Source organism: Physeter macrocephalus, chromosome 1, assembly GCF_002837175.3.
Source record: "Physeter macrocephalus isolate SW-GA chromosome 1, ASM283717v5, whole genome shotgun sequence".
NCBI lineage: Eukaryota > Metazoa > Chordata > Mammalia > Artiodactyla > Physeteridae > Physeter > Physeter macrocephalus.
In genome coordinates, this window is record NC_041214.2 from 41,632,532 (window position 1) to 41,655,263 (window position 22,732).

Consider the following 22,732-nt stretch of genomic DNA (forward strand, 5'->3'; position numbering starts at 1 on the left):
TCAATAGGACTCCTTCATAATAAAAGGGGATTATAACTGAAAGAATTGTAATGCTCAGATTTTATTTAAGAAAGAGACTCTAAGAAAGACCAAGGGCCAGCAAAGGATACAAAAACAAGGTCAGTAAAGCAAATGTTAACTTCTGACACCTACAGATACAGCAAGCAGTAAATGCAGCCTAACTCCTAGCCAGATAAGTATAAAACCTGACAGTAAAGGTCTGTTCACCCTAGTGTTTCTGTTCAATACATCATGTCCAGCTTTCAATAAAAATTATGAGATATGATAAAAGGTTAAAAAGACAAACAACACAACAAAAAAACCCACAGTCTCAAGAGACAGAGCAAGCACCAGAACTAGACTCAGAAATTACTAGAATTTTAAATAACTATAATTAGTATACTAAGAGCTCTAATGGAAAAGTAAAAAACATACAAGAACAGATGGATAATGTAAGCAGAGAGATGGAAAGAATCAAAACTAAATGCTAGAAATAAAAAAGTCTGTAACAGAAATGAGGAATGCCTTTGATGGCTCATCAGTAGAAATGGCTGAGGAAAGTATCAGTGATATAAGATATGAAGATATGTGAATAGAAATATCCCAAGCTGAAAGCAGAGAGGAAACAGACCAAAGAAAAGGAACAGGTATCTAAGAATTGTGGGACAATTATAAGAGTTGTAAGACACATGTAACAGGAATACCAGAAGGTAAAGAAAGAAAAGAACATAAGAAATATTTGAAGCAACAATGACTGAGAATTTTCCAAAATTAGTGACAGACATCAAACCTCAAATCAAGGGTCAGAGAACACCAAGGAGAGAATGTAATAAAACTACACCTACGCATATTATATTCAAACTGCAGAAAACTAACAAGAGAAACTTTTGAAAAAAAAGTCAGAAGGAAAAAAATCTTTACTCACAGAAGATAAAGCATAAGGATTACATCAGACTTCTCTTCAGAACCATGCAAGTGAGAGTGAGGGAAATATTTAAAACATTGGAAGAAAAAAATAATCATCAACCTAGAGTTCTATATCCAGTGAAATTATCCTTCAAACATGAAGAAAAAATAAAGACTTTCTCAGACAAAAATTGAGGGAATTGTTTGCCAGTAGACTTGCAGAAAATATTAAAAGAAGTTCTTCAGAGAGATGGAAAATGATACAGATAAGAAAGTCTACATAAAGGAAGGAAGAGCATTAGAGCAGGAATAAATGAAGGTAAAATAAAGTATTATATTTTCTTACTCTTAGTTGCTCTAAAAGAGAGCTGTTCAAAGTAATAGTAGCAACAATGTATTTGATAATTATCACTTATGAATAAATGAAATGAAGGACAGCAGAGTTAGAAGGGATGAGAGAGAGAAATTGGACACACTCTGTTAGAAGGTCCCTGAAGTACTTGTTAAGTGACATAGTGTATTCAAAAGTAGGCTTAGGTTAATTGTAAATGAGTATTGCAGAATCTAGAGCAACCACTAAAATAATTTAAAAACAAGTACAATTGATATGCTAAGAGAGGAGAGAAAATGGAATTATATGCTGATTTACAATCAGAAAAAGTAGAAACAATATGAAGATAACAAAGTAACAAAGGATAAGTGTGACAAGTAAAACAGGGTTAAAAATATGGTAGACATCAATCCAACTGTATGAATAATCACTTTAAATGTGAATGGTCTAAATGGTAGAAGACAGAAACTGTCAGAGTAGATCAAAAAGTAAATGACTGCTCAGTAAGAAACTCACTTTAATTATTAAAAAAAAATAGATAGATTAAAAGTAAAGGGATGAAGGGGGGACTCCAGTGGCTGGGACGAGTTCCCTGCAGCACTCATCCAGCAGCCAGCACCCAGGCCACATGGGCAGCCTCTCATGGGATGCACCAGGCTGTGGAGGCTGGTGTGCAGCCTGCCAGTCCTTGGCCACACCTGCTTGTGTGTCCCTGCTCTGAAGGACCCGCCTGGGCCTGGGAGTGATTCTGGTCAAAGTGAAGCCAGATGGGCTGCAGCAGTGGCTCCTTGGGATTGTGATCCAGGGCTTTGAGAGCAGAGTCCTCAGGCTGGTGGGGACGAAGACACTGCAGGCACCAGAATGTGTCTTGGCGGAGGCCTACCACTACCAGGAGGAAGCCCTTTTACCCAGCCCTCATCAGCTACATGAGCTCTGGCCCCTGGTCCCTATGGTCTGGCAAGACCCCCATGTAGTCTATACCACAATTGCCATGATAGGAAACAGCAATTCTGCTGAGGCTGCCCCTGGCACCATCAGGAAATTCTCCAGGGAGACTTCAGCCTCCAAATCAGAAGACACCAAGAGGGGTTAACACAGAAGGACTGGTGGGAAAATGAGGCTCCCAGAAATGATCTGGGCTGATCCATGAGTTTGTGGGAACATCATCCAGGCCAGTGCCTTGTGTAGGGGCCCAGAGGGAGATCTATCTGTGGTTCAGGAGCAGGGAGCTGGTGGACTGGGCAAAGGAAGGCAACCACAGCAACATCTACTCAGCCCAAACCCTCAGGCTGCTGTGACTCCCTAGCATCCACCCAGGACCAACTACCTCTGTTGGAAAGAACTTGAGCTCACACCAATGCTCTGCCCATCTGTCTCAGACCATTTCCCTGTCCACCTTCAACCTCACCCCAGAACAGAGTGGTTAGAGCTACCAACTTTATTTGCCTTTCCGTATCCTAAACTAGAAAGAAATTGGACCAAATCCTTTCTGTACCAAAATGCCAGACAACTTTTTGAGTGTTTCCAAATGTGAGCTTTGCCACTTCTCATTCCCCAAAGGGGGGAACTTAAAATTCACTGTGCTGTTAAAAATTTTTAAAGTTTAGGGATGAAAGGTATACAATCCTAATATGAATCAAAGGAAGCAGATATATTAATGGCAGATGAGCAGACTTCAGAAGCAAGGATAACTTTCAGGGATAAAGAGAGTCATTATATAATGTTAAAGGAGTCAATTTGCCAAGAAAACATAATAGTACTTAATGTGTATGTGCCTAACAACAGAGCATCAAAATATATGAGGCAAAAACTGACAGAATGTCAAGGAGAAATAGACAAATTCACTATTATAGTTGGAGATTTCAACATTCCTCTATCAGTAACTGACAGATCCAGGAGACAAAGGAAAACTCAGTATCGTTAAGATATCAGTTCTTCCCAATATGATCTAAAGATTCAATGGAATCTCAAACAAAATCCCAGCAAGTTATTTTATACATGTTGACAAACTGATTCTGCAGTTTATAGTATATCAAAAAGAAAAAGACAGAATTGCCAAAATAATATTGAAGAAGTCTATAGACTGACACTATGGGACTTCAAGACTTACTATAAAGCTACAGTAATTAAAACAGTGTGACACTGGTAAAATAATAGACAAATAGATCAGTGGAACAGAATAGAAAGCACAGAAATAGGCCCACACAAATATAGCTAACTGGTCTTTGACAAGGAATAAAGTCAGTTCAATGGAGAAAAGGATGATCTTTTTAACAAATGGTACTGGAAAAATGAGACATCTACAGGGAAAAAATATGACACAGACCTTACACCTTTCTAAAACTGAGCTCAAAATGAATCATAGACCTAAATGTAAAATGCAAAACTATAAAACTTCTAGAGGATAACACAGGAGAAAATCTACCTTGAGTTTAAAGATGACTTTTTAGAAACGATACCAAAATCACAATCCATGAAAGAAATAAAGTTGATGTCAGACTTCTTTTAAAGGAGAAAAAGTTCTGGGGACTTACCTCATGGCACAGTGGTTAAGACTCTGCCTGCCAGTGCAGGGGACATGGGTTCGAGCCCTGGTCCAGGAAGATCCCACATGCTATGGAGCAACTAAGCCTGTATACCACAACTACTGAAGCCCACGTACCTTGAGCCCATGCTCCACAACAAAGAGAAGCCACCACAAAGAGAAGCCCGTGCACCACAATGAAGAGTAGCCCCCGCTCTCCACAGCTAGAGAAAGCCTGTGAGCAACAACCCAATGCAGCCAAAAATAAATAAATAAAAATAAACTTTTTTAAAAATTCTGCTCTTTGAAAGATACTTTTAAAATAATAAAAATACAAACCACAAAATAGGAAAAAAAATATTTTTAAAACCCACATCTGATTAAAAAAAAAAAACCTTGTATATAAAATGTACAAAGATCTCTTAAACTCAACAATAAGATAGCAAACAACCCAGTTAAAACATGGGCAAAAGATCTGAATAGACACTTCACCAAAATATATACATACATTTATATATATATACAGATGTCAAATAAGCCTATAAAAAGATGTTCAACATCATATGTCATCAGGAAATTGCAAATTTAAAGAACAATAAGATACCATTACACAACTATTAGAATGGTTAATATCCAAAAACTGACAACACTAAATGGTAGCAAGAATGTGGAGCAACAGAAACTCTCACAGGAATACAAAATGACACAGGACTTTCTTGCAAAGCTAAACTCAGGCTTACCATACAATCCAGCAATTCCAATCATTTTTGTAAATGCGTTGAAACTATGTTCACACAAAAATTTGCACAGAAATATTTATAACAGCTTTATTCATAATTGCAAAACATGGAAGCACCAAGTTCTTTAATAGATACAATGGAATAGTATTTAGCATAAAAGAAATGAGCTCTCAAGCCACGAAAAAATATGGAAGAAACTTAAATGTATATTGCCAAGTGAAAGAAGACAGTCTTGCCAAAAACCTATAGACTGTGTGAGTCTAATCATATGACATTCTGGAAAAGGCAAAACTATGGGTACAATGAATAGGTCATTGCTCAACAGGGTGGGGAGAAATGAATAAGTAGAGCACAGAAGAATTTTAGGGTATTAAAAACACTCTATGTGATATTATAAAGGTGGTGAGTGGTTGCCAGGAGTTCAGGGGGATAGAGATATGTATAAGTGGAATACAGAAGATTTTTAGGTTGGTGAGTCTATTCTGTATGGCATTGTAATGATGGATGCATGAGATTATGCATTTGTCAAAAGTTGTGACATTTACTCTTATTTCTTTGATCAGGCTTACCAAAGACTGTATTTATTGGACTTTCCCAAAAATCAACTTTTGTTTTAATGATCTGGTTTATACTTTTGTTTTTTATAAAGTTAATCCTTTTTCTCTCTTAATTTGTTACCTTTACTTTTTTTTATATTTTGTTGTCTTTTTTCTACCTTCTTAAAATGAATGCATAATCCATTTCTTTATGGTTTCCTAACAAATATACTTAATATTAGAAATTTTCACCCATGTACCACTTTATAGGATATGAATACACAGACACACACACACTGTTGTCATTATTTATTTCTAAATATTTGTAATTTATATTTGGATGTCCTCTATGACCACAGATATTTAGAATAGCATAATTTTTTGTTTCCAGAAAATCCGGCATGCATGATTTCTGATTTGGGAAATTTGTTGAAGTATTCTTCAAAACCTAATAGAGGGTCAATTCTGGGGCATATTTCATTAAATTTTGAGTGGAATAGAAAGCATATATAAAATCTTACACATCTATTTCAATTACTTCTTGAATTTATATTAGTTTTAGTTTAATATATATTAAAGTTATGCTGTTGGGTGCCTTGAGGTTTGTAACTCATATTTTCCTGATGAATTTTGCTTTTTAATAGTTGTCAGATAGATTTTTTTTAATAGCTGTCAGATAGACCTTTTTCTTATCCCCATTTAAAACTGTAATAGAAATATCAAAAATAAATATGGCTCTTGAGATATAATCACAAAACAACTCTTTTCTCCATATATTCCTTTAAATATATGTTAAGGTATCCCCTGCTCCGGGATGAAAACTCAGGCACACCATATATTTTTAAAATTTTCTTCAGTAGTGAAATCTTTGATCCTGCAGGTTTCAAACACAGTCTGATTTTAGTCATTTAAATGTCCATTTCTGTGTGTAGGAGACAACTTTCAATCTCCTTATAGTTGTTACTTCTCATCCTGTTCAGGCTTTGAGTTGGTAGGAAGCCTGCCATCAGAAAGTGGGGCTTTCTTTACTTTTTTCTCCTTCTAGCCCTTCTACACATGCTCCTCTGTCATATTATTGATGGTCTCTGACTTGAAGTAAAGGGAAAGGACAGAGGCAAGGGAGCAGGAAATTTCTGACTTACTAATACTATTGTAGTGATCTACCAACAGAACTCTGTTGACTCAGAAGATCTTTAAATCTGATTCTTTCCTTCCTGGAGCATGGTTGTGGGCCCATCTTGGGAGACTCTCTCAGGTACGTTTTCTTTGATGTGGGCAAATCTGTCTCTATTTTATGGTTACTTCCCCTTTCTTGGATCTACAGGCATTCAGTAATATCTGTTGTTTCCCTGTATATGGTCTGCCATTCCTCAGAGTCCTTTTGGATTGACCTAAAATGACTCCATGTCAGCTCTTCCTTTTCCATGGCCCACAGTTGAAACCTCAGAATACACTTCGTTATCCTTTTCTCTGATAAGTTCCAAAAGTATAGGCCATACTACAAAGCCTGTTCCTTTACTCCATCCTTAAAGCACCTAACAAATTCATCTCTTGCCATTTAGATTTCCCAGGATGGATTCAGATACACTGGGTCCCCTAAATTCTTGGGGTTCACATAGTAAGTTCTTTGAGTGGTCTTGTTGAAGGCTTTTTCATTTGTGGGGTAGGGTTCTCCAAAAATTCTCTACATATCTCATCTGTAAATCCAACCCTTTTATACCTTTCTTTTGGGCGAACAATGGAAGGGTCATATAATTAGACTTTGGTCACCTCCTTTGAAAATCTCATCCTGACCCAGCACCTCACCCTGGAATGTAATATGCATGGTCTCAGTGATTTACCTAAAACCATTTTAGCATCTTGTTACACGATCTTTCTTTATCACTTACTTTTAGGTGTGTGTATCTCAGGGTTTTTAGATGAAAATAACACTAGTTGGAAATTAGTTAAGCAGAATAGAAATTTATTTAAGGATATTAAATAGCTCACAAAGAATGTTCACAGAGAACAACCAGATACTCAGGCTCAAGGATTACTTTACAGGAAAAACGAAAACACAATGCAATGGCTATACTACTGAAGAATAGAAGTGCTGCTTCTTTTTGGCACAGACACCCACATCTCATAAATCCCACTAGAACCTGGATGCCAGACTGCAATTAATCTTTGTGAAAAGCCAAAGCCAATCTTTGTGAAAACCCAGTGCCCAAAGATTGAGGGTTATTTTCTCACTTCCCAGTTAGTCACATATATCTGCCATAATCTCAAGGGATACTGGGAATATCTATCCTGTGGATGAAAGACTTATAATGGGGAGAGTCTCCAAAGAGGAAAGCTGTCCAAAAAAGATGAATGTTCCACAAAAAGACAGGTGCCTACTTTTGTGTGTCACTTTCAAATGATAATAGCCGGATTCTTTTTAAGAAGAGAGCATGTACCTTAATAGAGAAATTTATCACATTCACATTTATTGTGATGTTGGGATTATTCCTGTAACCATACTTAATATTTTCTATTTATAACACTTTCTTCTTTTCCCTTTTTTTTGTGTTGAATGGTTTAATTTTTATTCTTTTTTTTGCTTCTGTTTTTGTGTGTGTGTGTTTTTATCAAATTAATACATACATTAGTAACAAATCAAGTAGTACAGAAGGGTTTTTGAGAAAAAACCATCTCCTAACTTTATACTCTCCATTCTCCAGATGACATTTCTTATAATTCCAGTTTTAGTTTTTTCTAATAGTAATATCATATCTCCGATAGTTATTTTTACCTCTGTTCCTTGATCCATCAAATATACATAAATATAAGGCTTAGAAATTTCTAATTTAAATATTCCCTTAATTACTTTACATAATACTACTTAGATTTTTTGGAAGAATAGTATAATATAAGTAATGTAGATTTCTTAGGCAGGTATTAAATAGCTCAATAGGTATTAATTATCATTTTCATCATCATTGGTACTTTTAGACAACTCACTATCTACTGTTCTCCAGATCCATGTCTTCTTCTCTCTTGGTTTACTTGCTGATTTTAATGAAAGATTTCTGGAATAGCCATGAGTCTTTTTCTCATGTCATTCTTCGGTACTGGAAATTTCTCCTCTATTATTCCTTTAATAATTTTTTTCTTACATCTTCTCAGCTCTCTTATCCTGAGATTTCTATCATTTTCATGTTGAATCTCTAGAATAGGTCTTTATGTGTCTTATGTTTCCTCTCACATTTTTCATTTTGTCTTTTTCTCCCACCTTTTTTAAACATTTGTACCTATCACATCCTTCTAGTCTCCCAGCCCCTGCCACATTACATGTTGAGATCATCTGGGATTTGAGATCCAGATGCTTAGGTTATTATTTTTTTAGATTGTGCATAAATAATTTTTAGAATTAACTAGGGCTTCCCTGGTGGCGCAGTGGTTGAGAGTCTGCCTGCCGATGCAGGGGACATGGGTTTGTGCCCCGGTCCAGGAAGATCCCACATGCTGCGGAGCGGCTAGGCCTGTGAGCCATGGCAGCTGAGCCTGCGCGTCCGGAGCCTGTGCTCTGCAACGGGAGAGGGCACAACAGTGAGAGGCCCACGTACCGCAAAAAAAAAAAAAAAAAAAAAAAAAAGAATTAACTAAATGTTTTATGTATTTCTTTGGACTGAAATTTTGCTTGCTTATTTCCTAGTTTGTTTGCCCTTTGTAGCTCATGATTTTATTGTGTATACGTATGTCTGTACATATGTGTATTTATCTTTAAGGTCTTTTTCTAAGGATTTTTTTAGAGTTTATGTGTGGCAAATTTTTTTAGACATTTTAATTCTAAACGTCTTTGGTAGGCCTTTCAAGTTTCATGCCACTTTCATGAAGTATAGAATTTTAGGTTCAAAATCATTTCCTTCAGAATAGTCAACATTTTGCTCCAGTGTTTTCTAATATACATGGTTTTTGATGAGAAGCATGATGTCAATTTGATTTTCATTGCTTTGAAGAAAGCCTATTTTTATCTTTCTGGAAACTAAATTTTCTCATTATCCTCAGTGTTTTTTAAAATTTCTCCCATGAAGTGAAATTATTGTATACATTCTGCTTCATACTAAGTTTACCTCAAAAGCTAAAAAATCTTTTATTTTATTAGCTTTGAAATTATTTTATATCCTTTTGTTCTTAATAATTTCCTCTCCTCCATTTTTTTCTCCTCTATTACAATTTCAAAATTTAGATGGAATTTCTCTTGAAATTTTTAGATTTCTTTTCTATGACTAATATGACTTTTCAGAAGTATTATATTATCTCTTATTATTTTGAAAAAAATTTTAGGAGAATTACCCTGTTTAACTACCCTGATTCCTATAATTCTGATTGTGAAAGATTTTAAGGTCCTCCTGAAAGTTGTCATATACCTGAATATTATCAGCTTCTCCCAGGCACTTGCTATTTTAACTTGCCCCACGGAACCAGGTCAGAAGGGAAAAGGTAAGTTACCCAGACATGCAGGACATATTTCCCCCAATTTATCACATTCACCATTGTCCTTGTGCACCCTCCTCCTACTGAATCTTTGACTCTTAGCTTTGAATGTCTATAGAACAACTGTCCAGGCTTCTGGATATGTCTTGACCTTCAATTATTGCCATGTATCCAATTCTATCTCCTTTATATTTGTTTCAGAATTTCTTGAAATTTCTGCTTCACTGACAGTTTTTTAAACATAGTAATTATTTAATTCTTTTAAGAAATCAAATGTTAAGCAGGAGGAAGTTAGATATGTGCTCTCAGTTTGCTGCCTTAACCCAGTTTCCCCATAACACATTCAAGGATACTGTTTTTTTGAGAATGATACTCTAGATACCAAGTTCAAGCCCAATACAGTTCATTATTTTTAAAGTCCTGGAGTCTGACCAGAATGCTATAGGCATGATGGCCAAGAACAGAAAAGGCCAGCATTTGAAATGGACTTTGGCTGAGTCTGGGATGTTATACTTGATGTTATTTTTTTTATGGGTTATTTTGTCCAGAATAATTAAATAATTGCTTTCATAATGTGGATATTTAGTCCCTTTTAAAAATACATCATTTGAGTATTGAAAAGCCACTATATTTAAAGGAAAAATTGTTTAATTGCACATGAGTAATTTCATCTGCAAGTTGCATCCACACACACAAAAAAACTGAGCTTCAAAGGGGATCATAAAAGAATCAGAATAATTTTGAGAATTCTGAGATGTTAACATTTCTTTACCCAATAATAATACTTTAAAAAAATGAAGTAAGCATCTAATAATGAAAATAAAGAATAGTATTCTAAGCCTAATTGGTTTTGTCTGTCAATGTTTTGATCATAGATTATTTAATTTTAAAAAATGTTTTCCAGGTACAATAAAGAAACACCAAACTATTATGTGGTACTGTCTGAGAGGATAACTTGTGCACTGAGGTAAAAGGATAAATATCCAAAAGTTAACATGCCACGCTGAAGTCTGGAACAAGTTGAGTTTTATTTACTCAGTAAATATGATAAAATCTCACCTTTCTCCCCTCTCCCATCATTATTAGCTCAGAAAGAAGAAAAGATAAAATTAATAAATTCTATCTCTTTTTTGTCTCCAGGAGTGGGATTGAAACTAGATTTATGACTAGAACTAAGAGGTAGTATTGTATGTAAAAGACAAGTAATGATGGAATCAAGTTTAAATCTTGAGTATCAGAGTAGACAATGATTTACACATTTCTAGAGAAGAGAATGGAAATGTAAGTGACCAAATAATAAATGGATAAAAATGTTTGGAGTATGTTAGAGATCATTTATTTCAGGAACCCTTAACCAGTGATCCGTGGATCCTTAGTGGGAGCACTTCTGAAGGTCAGTGACTCACTTGAATTTAAATCCAAAACTTTCTAGATGTACGTGCATTTCTAGCTGTCATCAGGCTCTCAAAATCTATGTCAGACCCCAAAGATCTATAACTTTGTTGACATCAATGATCAATGACCAAGAATCTATAAGTTTGTAGAAATCTGACCAACAACTGAGCTATGTTGGTCTCCAGGGAGCCCTGGGGTGGTTGACATCAAGACCATACATGTGTCTTGTGTTCTACCTTAAGCCATTATTTGATTCTAAAGATTTTCTTGTCAGATCTATAAACATAGAAAAGGATATATTATACTTTAGTAAGAAAATAAATCCCAGAACAGTAGAGGATGTGATCTCTGCAGTAGCATTATTGTCTGTTTTCCATTTATTTTACCTTGAAGGTTTTTATATTAGCCTTATTTTTATAATTTTTCTAATGCTAAAAAAAAATGCTCTTGAAAAGTGCACCATCTGTGCTTTGTCTGATTATCTGGTCCAAATGGAATGGATGTCAAATTCTGAGTCCCTTTTATTTTTATGAAAATAAAAAGAAGCTTCACTTCTAACTCAGCTTTATGAGTGAATCAGTGAGAAGTCATCTACTGCATAATCTTCCCCCTAGAAAGTGATAAATATTTACAGTATATAATAAGATTTCATGTCAAAAATTGATGGTATTTATTGTGTTTTAATAAAAGCAGATTTGAAAACATTAGTTTTATTAAACAAAAAAAGGATATTGTTTTAAAAATTGCCATTTTCATATTTGCTTTTTCTGTGGAGACCTTATATACAAAGGCAGATTTTTAGCTAACTATATTACTATGGAAATCAGCTCCAACTGAATAGAAATAGTACAAAATAATGAAAACGCTAATACATCTTTACACATTGTATTATTCATCTATCAATTACTTTCCCTTTTGTGGGACCCACTCTTCCAGGTTTGGCTGTTTAACAGTCATATTTTTCCAATATTTATTCTCAATTTCTTTTTTCAATCTTGATCCTAAGAGTTAACTTAAAAAGAATATTTAAAAGGTCATGTTGTCCTTTCCTGTGCAAATCTGGGAGATAAGGATGTTACTAATGCATTTTCTAATTTTTTAAGTAAATGTTAAGGGGAATATTTGGTTCTCTTATGAAAAGCTTTTCACAAACAGGCCAAATATGTTACAGGTGGTAGAAACATAGATTTTCCTTCCCAACCTGCCTGGGTCCCCTAACTCCTGAGGAAGTAGGTTTGAAAGGATTATCTCTCGCCTTGGTTAGAGGATCACTTAAAAGTTTGAGTTTTAGGAGCTAACATCTCTCCTACGGTGAAAAATCTCTTAGAGATTGATCTGGAGAAGGTAATGGTGCCTACAGCCAATGATGAGAATATCTGGTCACAAGTGACTAAATCAGAGATTATAACTCAAATGATTTTCAGTGTCTGGTACAAAATAATAAATGGCTAGTGACCACAGCTAACTGAAAAGTACGGGCTCACATAGACACTAAGATTTGCATTTTAAAACAATAGTGTACTGGCCAGGAAAAACACATCTGTGTGCTAAATTCAGCCAGTGGGGCACCAGATTTTGATCCCCAAACTACATAATATGTCAAAGCTTATGAGACTGATTTTGTCCTTCCCTTTTTCACACTCATCTGTTAGTCTGCTTGTTGTCGTTTGATGTATTACCCCCTCTCCAGCAATGTTTTTTTCTGGTTATTATGTTTATTCTTCACTGAGGTTTCTTGTTTTCTAAATAGATAATACATTTTTGTGGTTCAAAAAGAAAAGAAAATATAAAGTGATATACAGTGAGAACCTTTCTTTCTTCTACCTTTGACTTTATGTGTCCAGTCCCCATCCTGAGTTCCATACTCTGACAGATAACTTTTATTACTGGTTTTGGTGCTTCCACCAATGTTACTATATTTGTAAGCAAGCCAATAAATCCATACACACAGATTCTTATGTTCCCTATTATAGTCAAAATATTGTATGATAAATACATATTTTTCTTTTTAAAGCCTATTGTTAGAAAACCACTTTTTACTTAAAAATAAGCATATGAATATATAAAAATATATTAATACACACACACCTTTAGCATATATCTACCCTAGTCACCTTTATATATACCTATACAAAGTGTTTCCCCATTCTTTTATACAGTTGCATTATATCCCTTTGTAAAGTTATATATTATAATTTATTTAACTAGCTCAATACTGGTAGATAGTCAAGTGATTTCCAAACATTTTCTATTAGAAAAGCTGCTGCATGCATCATCTTGCATGAATAGCAATCTGCATGCATTATTTTGCACACGTACAAGCATGCAAAATAAATAAATAGTAGAAATATGATGGCTGGGTCAAAGGTGAAAGTATTTATAATTTTGACAAATATTGCTAAATTAGCCTTAGAAATCATATCTGTTTGAGTCAATATCTGTTCTCACCATATCTAGTCCACTACCTTTGCAAATGAAAGGTGCTATCAAACTGTTCAATTTTTCCAATCTAGTGGTTAACAAAAGATGTTCTAGTGTAGTTTTAATGAGTATTTTTTCATATTATAAGTGAAATTGAGAGTCTTCTCATGTGTTTTAAAGCCATTTATGTTTACTTTCCCATTAATTTCCAAAATAAAAACACAAATAAAATTTACCGCTATCCTGTTTTCTAATTAATTAATCCATGTTGTCATAGTAATACCACATAGCAAACCACAAGATCTTCATGGCAGTCCCTCACTCTTGAACTTCAGTGGTGGCCAGGGCAGTTCCTCTCCAGGCTTTTGTGGCTGAAGCAGCTCTGTTCCATACTACAAGTCGGCCTGTGCTGCTCTCATCTGTGTATCTCTCACTCTCTGCCCAAGCCAGCGGGCCAGTTGAGACCTGTTTTTCATGGCAATGGCAGAAGCACAGAGGGCTCGCTCTCTGCACAAGCATACTGCAAGCCTCTACTTGGATCCCATCTGCTGGTCTCCCATTTGCCAAAGAAAGCCACACGTCCAAGCAGTCAGTCAAGAGGTAGAGGACATATACAGGGAGAGCTGAACAAGTGGGACCAACATTCAATCTGCCAAACTTCCTCTGCTTTCCTTCAGTTTATTTCATTTTCCCTTTTCTAACTTTTTTAAGTTGGATATCTATTCATGACTCCATTTTTTACTGACTTTAAGTATTTTAAGACTGTGAATCTTCTAAACCCTGTTTTAACTACCTCCCATAGATTCTGTTTTTATTATGTTTTTTCTATATATGATGCAATTTCATTTTTTATTTATCCTTCAACCTAGACTTTAAGAAAATGTTCTTACTAATTTCAGATAAAAGGGCCTATTTGTTGTCTAGGTTTATCGCACAGGGATTAAAGAGGGTTGTATCTGAGATTCCTGTTTATTTTTAACTCAGAATAGATTAAGGATTTTCTGGTGGTCTAATACGTGGCCAATTTTCCTAAATATTCCCACGCTAATTCAAAATTAATAAGGTACATAATTATCTTATCAATTAGCTCTACCTTATTGTTTATGTTATTTCAATATTCTATATACTTATTTCCATTCACTTGACCTGACATGGACCAAAAGAGGTGAATTAATTTTTCCCACTAGTGCTTTTTGTCTATTTCTGCTTCTATCATGTGTAATTTATACTTTATGAATGTTTGGTGCGTAGATATTCATAACTGTGTTATGCCCACTGTGAGTTACACACTTCTGCACTATTAAGTTTTCTTTTTTGATGCAGTTTGGCTGGAATCCCTGCTTTATTTTTGTTTGTAGTTTCTGGTCTATCCTTTTTAATTATTTTATTTTCAGTCTTTCTGGAGTAATTTTTAAATGAGTCTATGCCATGGAGCATAGAATTGGGTTGTGTAATCCATCCTGGAAATTCTCTTCTTCTAAAAGTTAAGCCTTTTAATAGGTGAGTTATTGATATAAAAATTAAGTTTTGTCTTTATTCCATGATGTTATTTGTACTACCTTTTCTTTGTGATTTTAAAGGCTTTCATTATCAAGTCTATATCCTTTGCTTTTTGTGTGTTGTTTTTCTGCTATTCAAATTATGAGTTTTTTCTTTAGTTGTTATCTTTATAAATAAATATTTATATAAGACCCTTAGTCATGTACTTCTTTTAACTACATCTCCCAAGTTCCCTGCTATGAATAATGATTAAAAACTAAGATATTTCCTCTTCCTTTCCCCTCTATTCCTTCTTCTCTCTCTCCTGACTTTAGTTACTAATTGTGATTACTTTTAATAAATGAGACAATGAGTTTATTGAACTTCTGATCCCCTTTCTCCCTTGCATATCAAATTTTTATTATATAATTTCTACATAGTCAAGGTACATTATATTTATTCTGACATCTCAACCCCCTTACTTTTTTTTTGCTTAGGATCTACAGGTGAATATGTTCCATATTTATTTCCAGCCCTTTTGCCACTGTTTACCTAGTTACTTTTTAGTTGGCCAAAATTCATTGAACCCTGCAGAAAGGTTCAATAGGACAATATTCTCTGAGTTCTTGCAGGGCCAAAACTGTTCATAGACTTTATATATATATTGATAAAATAAAAATTTGGTAGTTAAACAATCTTTGTCTCATACTCTTTACTAGGGTATCTTGTTGCTCTGCAGCCTTTTGTATTGAATGTTGATAAGAAGAAATACAAGGCCAGTATTTTGTTCTACTAGGAATTTTTAATTTTTTCTCTAAATGCTGCTGCAGTGGTGACTCCTCCTCTCCCTCCTCTTCTTCCTCCTTTTGCTTCCTTTTTAAAGTTCAAGTGTAAGTCTTAAAGTTAACCATACTGGACCATTTTCATGATTTACTCAGTGTCCTTTGAAACTGTTGAAATTTATTGGAGCCTTGTGATCCTGGAAAATAGCAAAGATTAAAAAAATACCCCTACCCTTTTCTGTTCTGGGAAACTGCTTATTACAAAGAACTACCCTTCCGTGTATGACTTAGATAAAACTCACGGATTACCTGTGACAAGGGAGACACGGACCTTCCAAATTCCCATTATTTGCCTCATAAATGATTAGCTGAACTGTTTTGTCCCACTGATCAATGAGAACAAAATGCTTGTTAACTAAACTTTGGTTAATTTCTCTCCTTCCCCCCAAATATCTGAACTTTGACTCACTCTCTGCCTAAGCCAGCAAACAACCCCCTTCTTTAAGGGCCGCAGGACAATAGGCTGACCTCAGAGTAAAATATTCTCTGATTTGTTGTCTGATCATAGAGATTTCTTCAGCTCCTGCACCATCTGGGCACAGGGAAACTTAAGTCTTACATCCATCCTGGGTGATCTTATGAAAATTTACATAGTTTTAATTTATATTCAAATCCTCAAATTCTCTGGGTATTCTATTATGCCCTCTGGGATTAAAAATAGTGGGAGATGAAGCATGGAGAAAGCAGAGTGAAAGACTTAAGGTCCCTTTGCTGGGATCCATCATTATCAATTTTCTTTTGTACTCTCCCCTTTTTCTTCACCATTCTCCCATTTCATGAAGTCTTTACCCTCAATGTTAGGAAAAACTGAAAACTGATCTCTTATTCTAATTCTTTTTATCTTGAGCCTAAAACAGGGCTTCAGAACGTCCAAACTTTTCTTTTTCTCCAGGTTTAGTGCATTTTCCTCCCTTGAAGTAATCAGTACTAAATGAGAAGTCATCGATGCCTGAACGTGGAGTAAGGAATTACAGAGGAAAGAACAGAATAGTATCCTACGTGGATATGAGCTGGGAAATGGTTCTGTTAACATGACAGAAGTGTCTTGAGTCACCTACAGTCTCATCAAGTCTCCCATTCTCCCAGGTCCAAAGAACCTGCAACATATCTGGATGAGTTTGGGGAGGAGTATCTCTTGTCAGGTAGCTAGTCAGACGTGAGCGGGTCCCGCCCCATCCTGGGTGGAGTCATCTTTTCTGGGACGCTAGGAATCAGAGCATGCCCAGAGATCCTCCCTCCTTTAGTCAAGGACCACGGCTAAGTTCCCAGCCTTATCAGGACCAAGCAAGATAAAACGGCCAGCACGGGCTGGCTCAGGCGCACCAAGACTTAAAAGGTGACTCAAAGTAACCCGGGGTTCATTATGCCATATTTATAATACATTAGCATTGTAGTTTTTACCGCCCCCCCCGGCCCCGCCCTGCGCTGTGGGCTTTTCTTGGGTGTTTATGGGTAAGCGCCCGCACACTAAGGGAAAGGATATATAACATAAAATGGTCTGCCAACTTGTCAGTCAAATGAGGTAGGATGCGGGGAGGGACCACCACTCTAAAAACCCCAACCCTACGTTCACTGCTGCTGCTTCTGATTTCCAGACAACCCTGTCACATCCTTTCTCCAGAGTGTACTCTTGCTTTGCTTAATAAAACTCCTGCTGCTTGGAACTGCTCTATGTCTCTCATCTGAATTCTTTCCCTTGAGAGGACAAGGCCCGAGGAAATTGCCATTCCACCGGTAACATCTCCGTTCCCTGGACAGAGCACAGCAACATCCTGGAACTTCTCAACTCCAAATCCTATAGGTAATAGGGTGTGGAGTTAACCTATCCCCACTTTTGCCACCTTTGGCCAAATAATACCCATTTATGCCTCTCCCCTCTATTTTATTACATTTTCTTTAAATACTCAAGATACAGTTTACTGGCTGCCCAGTGTTCTGTTAATAACACCTTATTTTTCAACCCATTATTACATAATTCTCTTCCTTTTATAATAGAAAATGTTTCCACCTCTCCAAGTCTCTGTTTCTTCATCTATAAAATGGAAATTATTATATTAAAATATAATAAATATTATATACTTATGACCCTATAATGAGAATATGCTGAGATTGAAGATCTGATCCCATTGTGTCAATTAGAAATGACCATATAGATATCAATTATAATTAAATGTTTATAATATATAGTAATTCCTATGATTATGAAATATTAGCAAACAGATCTGAAGAAGCCTCTAAAAATACAAAGGAAAACACTGGGAATGGTAGTTTCCCAAAGCCCCTCAGGGTCTTCTTTCCCTGGGGCTGTACATACCTTCAGGAACTGTATATTCCTGGGGTCTTTTCTCAGACAGGTGTTCCTCTAGCCTGTGTGCAAGTCAGTTGTCATTAGAGTAATGTGACCAGGCTCAACCAGCTGAGTTAGTTAGGGCTACAATGCCTGTCCATCAAGGCAAAACTGTCTAATGACTTGTAGCTCTGTGAGCAACAGAGAGGTTATCCCCTGTAACATGTTCTATTTGGTGTTTTAACTGGCCTGAGCCCTAAAGTCTAACCCACATTGGGGAATTCCTACCCTCCTCAGAAGGGCTCTACTTTTTGATCTGGCTCTTATTTTTGTATCTAATCTTCAGAAAGAATGATGGATTGGGGAAGGGATTGTGTGGCTTCTGTAAGTTTATTTTCAACAAGAGCCAAGGAAAGGGGAAGGGAGTCCTGGAGTCCAGCCCAAGGTTTCCTTCTGGTCCTGGGTGAGCAGGAATCCTGATACCTCCATGGCTGCTTTACACCCATCATTGTGGGGATCACTGTTATTCGCTTGGCCCAACGAGTGACAGAGCCATCTGTTGTCAGGGAACCCAATTCAGAGCTGTCCAGTCAGAGAACAAAACAAAAGCCATCTCTGAATCACAGGACAGAAGAAGAACTGCAGTCATCTGCTGATATTTTTTTCCTTTGAATAAGGTTTTCTCTGCAAGCAGGTGGAAGGATGTACCTTACAGGGCCTCTGTGATTGGCTCCCAGCCAGTCTTATGCATTTTTCACAGCCGGCATCAAGATAAACTAATTTTTTTACTTAATTGACCCCTATTACTTTCATTTTCATAGCTCACCACCAGTTGATGGGATACAATTTAATATAATGCAATTCGTGTTATAGCATTCTTCATAGAAAAGCATCAAAAAAAAAATGAGTTAAAACCTAAGTGCCCACCAGTGGGGGTGGGCAAAATGGAAACAGGACTATGGAACACAGCATAAACCTAAGAGAAAAGAGAGCTCTACAAAATATAAAAAGAACTGCTGCTACCTACACTGAGAGAGTAAGAGAGAATAAAAAGCAAGCTGAACAACAAATGGTCATAATTCCTTCACTGAGATGCTTCTAAGAATTCAAGAAACCTTCCCAAAGGAGACAACATATAGCTGTGCCTTGAAGAGGTGTGAGGGAAGCGGACACCCAGCTGGTGAGGACAAGGAAGGCTGTTCCAAGCAGAGGGGAAGCAAGAGCATCAGGGAGTGCTGTGGAAAAGCAGACGTGCCCCCCGACGGAGACACCTGCCTTCCCCTCACTGTCCTTCCCTCCCCCACCCCACCACCTGATGTATTTATTCATTCCTTTATTTTTATATCACTTTGGACTTGCATATTTTTATTTTTTTGGACTTGTATATTTTTATTTTCTTCCATGGATTATAATCCACTTCTAGCATTATGTATATGATATTCAAATTGTTCCTGATTTTGGACATCAGGCTTTTCTGTCGTTTTGATATGTCTCCAATATTCTTTGAGTACATTCTTACTTCCCTGAGCAACTCATTTTGTATTTTTTTAAGCTTTAGGTCTGGCGTTAATCTTTCCTCCAAAGAGCCCTGGTACCTTTCAGTGGAGAATGGTATTTAGGAGCCAGTATCTGAGTATTAGCTGTGCTCATTGCTATTCATATTTCATCGCTCGCAGCCTCTTTCAGTGTTCAGAGATAGGGGACAACAGCAGATTCACACACACGCATTTCTGTATCTATGTATTTATGTATTAAAAACGATGAATTTACCTGATAATTCCAATTCCAGTGCACACATCTCTTTATTTATTCTAGCTGCCTCCCTTCCATATTTACAACTCCAACAGAGGAAAATCTGGCATGCAGTTTCATTAGTATCTTTTCTTATTTGCTCAGTCACAGGACACACAGAGAGTTGTTTCAGAATTGTTTGTCCATACCATTGTGAAATTCATTCCTACTAAGTACAGTTTAATATTGGGGTTTTTTATTGTCAAATTTGTGTACAGTAAAATATATAAATTTTCAGTGTACAATTCAATGAATTCTGATAAATGCCTGCATCCATGTAATTCACACTGCTGTGAAGACATAGAAAGAAGGTTTTATCATTGTAGAAAGTTTCCTCTTCCCTTTTCCTTGTAAATAACCTGCTCCAGTAAGTTAGTGTTCCGTCTTCTAGAAATTCATACGTATGAAATCTTACAGTGTACATTGTTTTCTTTCTGGCCCCATTTTCTTAGTATATTGTCTGAAAGATTCATGTTGTTGTATGAGTGAAGAGCTTTTCATTTTTGTTGCTTAATATCATTCCAGTATATGAATATATCAAAATTCTTTATTCTTTCGTTGTAGGCATTTGGGTTCTTTCTATTTAGGACTAGTATGAATAAATCTACTATGAACATTTCCCATAAAGTCTTGCATGGAAATATATTCTCATTTTTCTTGGGTAAATTCCTAGGAGTGAAATTGTTAGGTCATGGGAGGATATATGCTCAACTTGAAGAAGAAAAAAATGTAACAGTTTTCCAAACTGGTTGCACTGTGTTACACTCCATCATCAGTGTATGAGAAGTCTGCTTGCTGCCCACATCCTTGACAACATTTAGCATCATTGGTCTTTTTAAATTTAACCATCCTACTAAGTGTGGAGTGATAACGCTTTGTGATTTAATTGCATTTCCCTGCTGACTAATGATGTTGAACCTTTTATTCATTTACTCATTGGCCATATATATTTCTTCCTTTGTGAAGTCTCTGTTCAGGGTTTTCTTCATGGAATTGTTTGTCTTTTTATTATTGAATTGTAGGATACAAATTATTCGTTTTTCAGCAAATATGTTTTGAAAATAATTTCTCCCAAAATCTTCAGTCATGAAGATATTTTCCTGATTTTTCTTGATATTTTCTTAGGTTTTTCTTTTATAATCTCTATACATTTAGATTGTAAGATTAGGTCTATGATCCATCTCAAATTAACCTATGGCATGATGTAGAAGCCAAAGTTTATTTTTTTCCATGTGTATTTTCAGTTATCCAAACATCATTTATTGAAATTCCCCAGTAGTACTGTCAAAAATCAATTGACTATGTGAGTGTGGATGTATTCATGAATCCTCTATTCCATTTTTTAACTATCCTTTCATAAATACCACACTGTCCTGATTAATGTAGCTTCATAGCAAGTAAGTCTTGAAGTTAGAAATGTAAGCCCTCCTATATTATTTTCCTTTTTCAAAATTATTTTCACTATTCTAGGTTATTTGCACTTCCATATGAATTTTAGAATAGCTTGTCAATTTCCAAAATAAAAAAATAACTTGCTGAGATTATGATTTGGCTTATACTGAATCTGTACAACAACTTGGGGAGAATTGACGTCTTGACAAGATTGACTCTTCCAATCCATTAGCATGGTACATCTCACACTTTATTCATGATTTCTTTCTTCTCATTAATCTTTTGCGGATTCAGTGTAGAGATTTTTAATCTATTGCTACATTTATCCTTACGTAGTTTATGTTTTCAGTGCTATTTTAAACGGAACTTTTAAACTTTTATTTCCTAAATCTTTGCTTCAAGTATATTAACTTTGTATACTGTGACCTTGCTAAATTCACTATTACATCTAGTAGATGTTTTGTATGTTCTTCAGGATTTACCACATAATCATGTCATCTGCATATATTAAGAGTTTTAATTATTCCTTCTAATCATTATACTTTTTACTTGCCTTATTTCACTTTCTTAAACTTCTACTACAATGTAGAACAGAAATGATGAGAGAGAATACCCTTGCCTTGATCATTCTCTTAAACGGAAAATATAAACCCTTAAAGAGAAAAATGTGAAACCCCTCATAAATTTTCATGCAGTCCGGGTACAAGGTTCCTGCTAGTTTTCTCTGTACTGTTCTAATATTAGCATATATGTTGTCAAAACAAGCACATACTTCCTCTGCAAATCTGTGGTTTTCCTGAGGTCAGAATTTAGGATTGCGTCATCTTTCAAGTTCAGGCACCTAGAAGAATGCCTCAAACATGTAAGAAGTCCAAAAAGCATTTTTAAAACAAATAAATAGCAAGATTGATTTTAAAAGAAAGGAGATTATTTTTAAGAGATAACTCTAATAAGCATAGGACCTTATTTCCCAAAGGATATCCCATCCAATACTTGTTCTGAGAGAAAATGCGATGTATTTACTTTTTAAAAATATGTTTTTGGACAAATAAACTTGGGAGACTCTGGATTAAAAGAGAAATCAGATTTATTTCTGTAATAGAGTAGATGGTTTAGACCTACAACTCACTTGTAGAAAATTCTATGATATGTCTATATAACTAAATTCCTTTATAACCTCCATTTCTAATGATGGGTAGAAAATAATGTAAACTTTCCAGTTACAGGTAACTCAATCTTTTCCAGTTTAAAATCTTCTCACTCAATTTAAAGATTAAACTCTTTCAAACCATTTTTCTCCTCCAGATTGTCTCCCATAATTTCCTTTCCAAAATGGTGTCTGGAATTGGAATTAAATGATTTCTGGGTGTTCTCTTGTTGAACTCTGATCACCTAAATCTGGGAAGTGGCCTTTTTTCTAACTGCATCTGCTTCTCAAGGTGTAACTCATTGCCTGTTCTCCCAGCAAAATCAAAGCCTTGAAAGCATCCCATCACCACTCTGAATCCCCTGCTTTTCAGCGAAAATGTCTTTCTGCTTTACTGTTTTTCAGATAGGATCACCTCGTCATTTACTGTGGTGAACCGTAGCAGATCCATATCAACTATTTTCAGTTGCCCAGTGGCATCAT

The 22,732-nt window shown here is 35.7% G+C and overlaps 1 non-coding gene and 1 pseudogene across 1 annotated transcript; one reads left to right on the forward strand and one right to left on the reverse strand.

Annotated features, from left to right (window-relative positions):
* Positions 1 to 1,794: 1,794 nt before the first annotated feature.
* LOC112061972 (nucleoside diphosphate kinase, mitochondrial-like) lies at positions 1,795 to 2,535 on the forward strand (annotated as a pseudogene).
* A 19,228-nt stretch (positions 2,536 to 21,763) lies between these two features.
* LOC112061983 (U6 spliceosomal RNA) lies at positions 21,764 to 21,866 on the reverse strand. The gene has a single exon (XR_002890478.1). It is a non-coding gene; the product is annotated as a U6 spliceosomal RNA (small nuclear RNA).
* Positions 21,867 to 22,732: the final 866 nt, after the last annotated feature.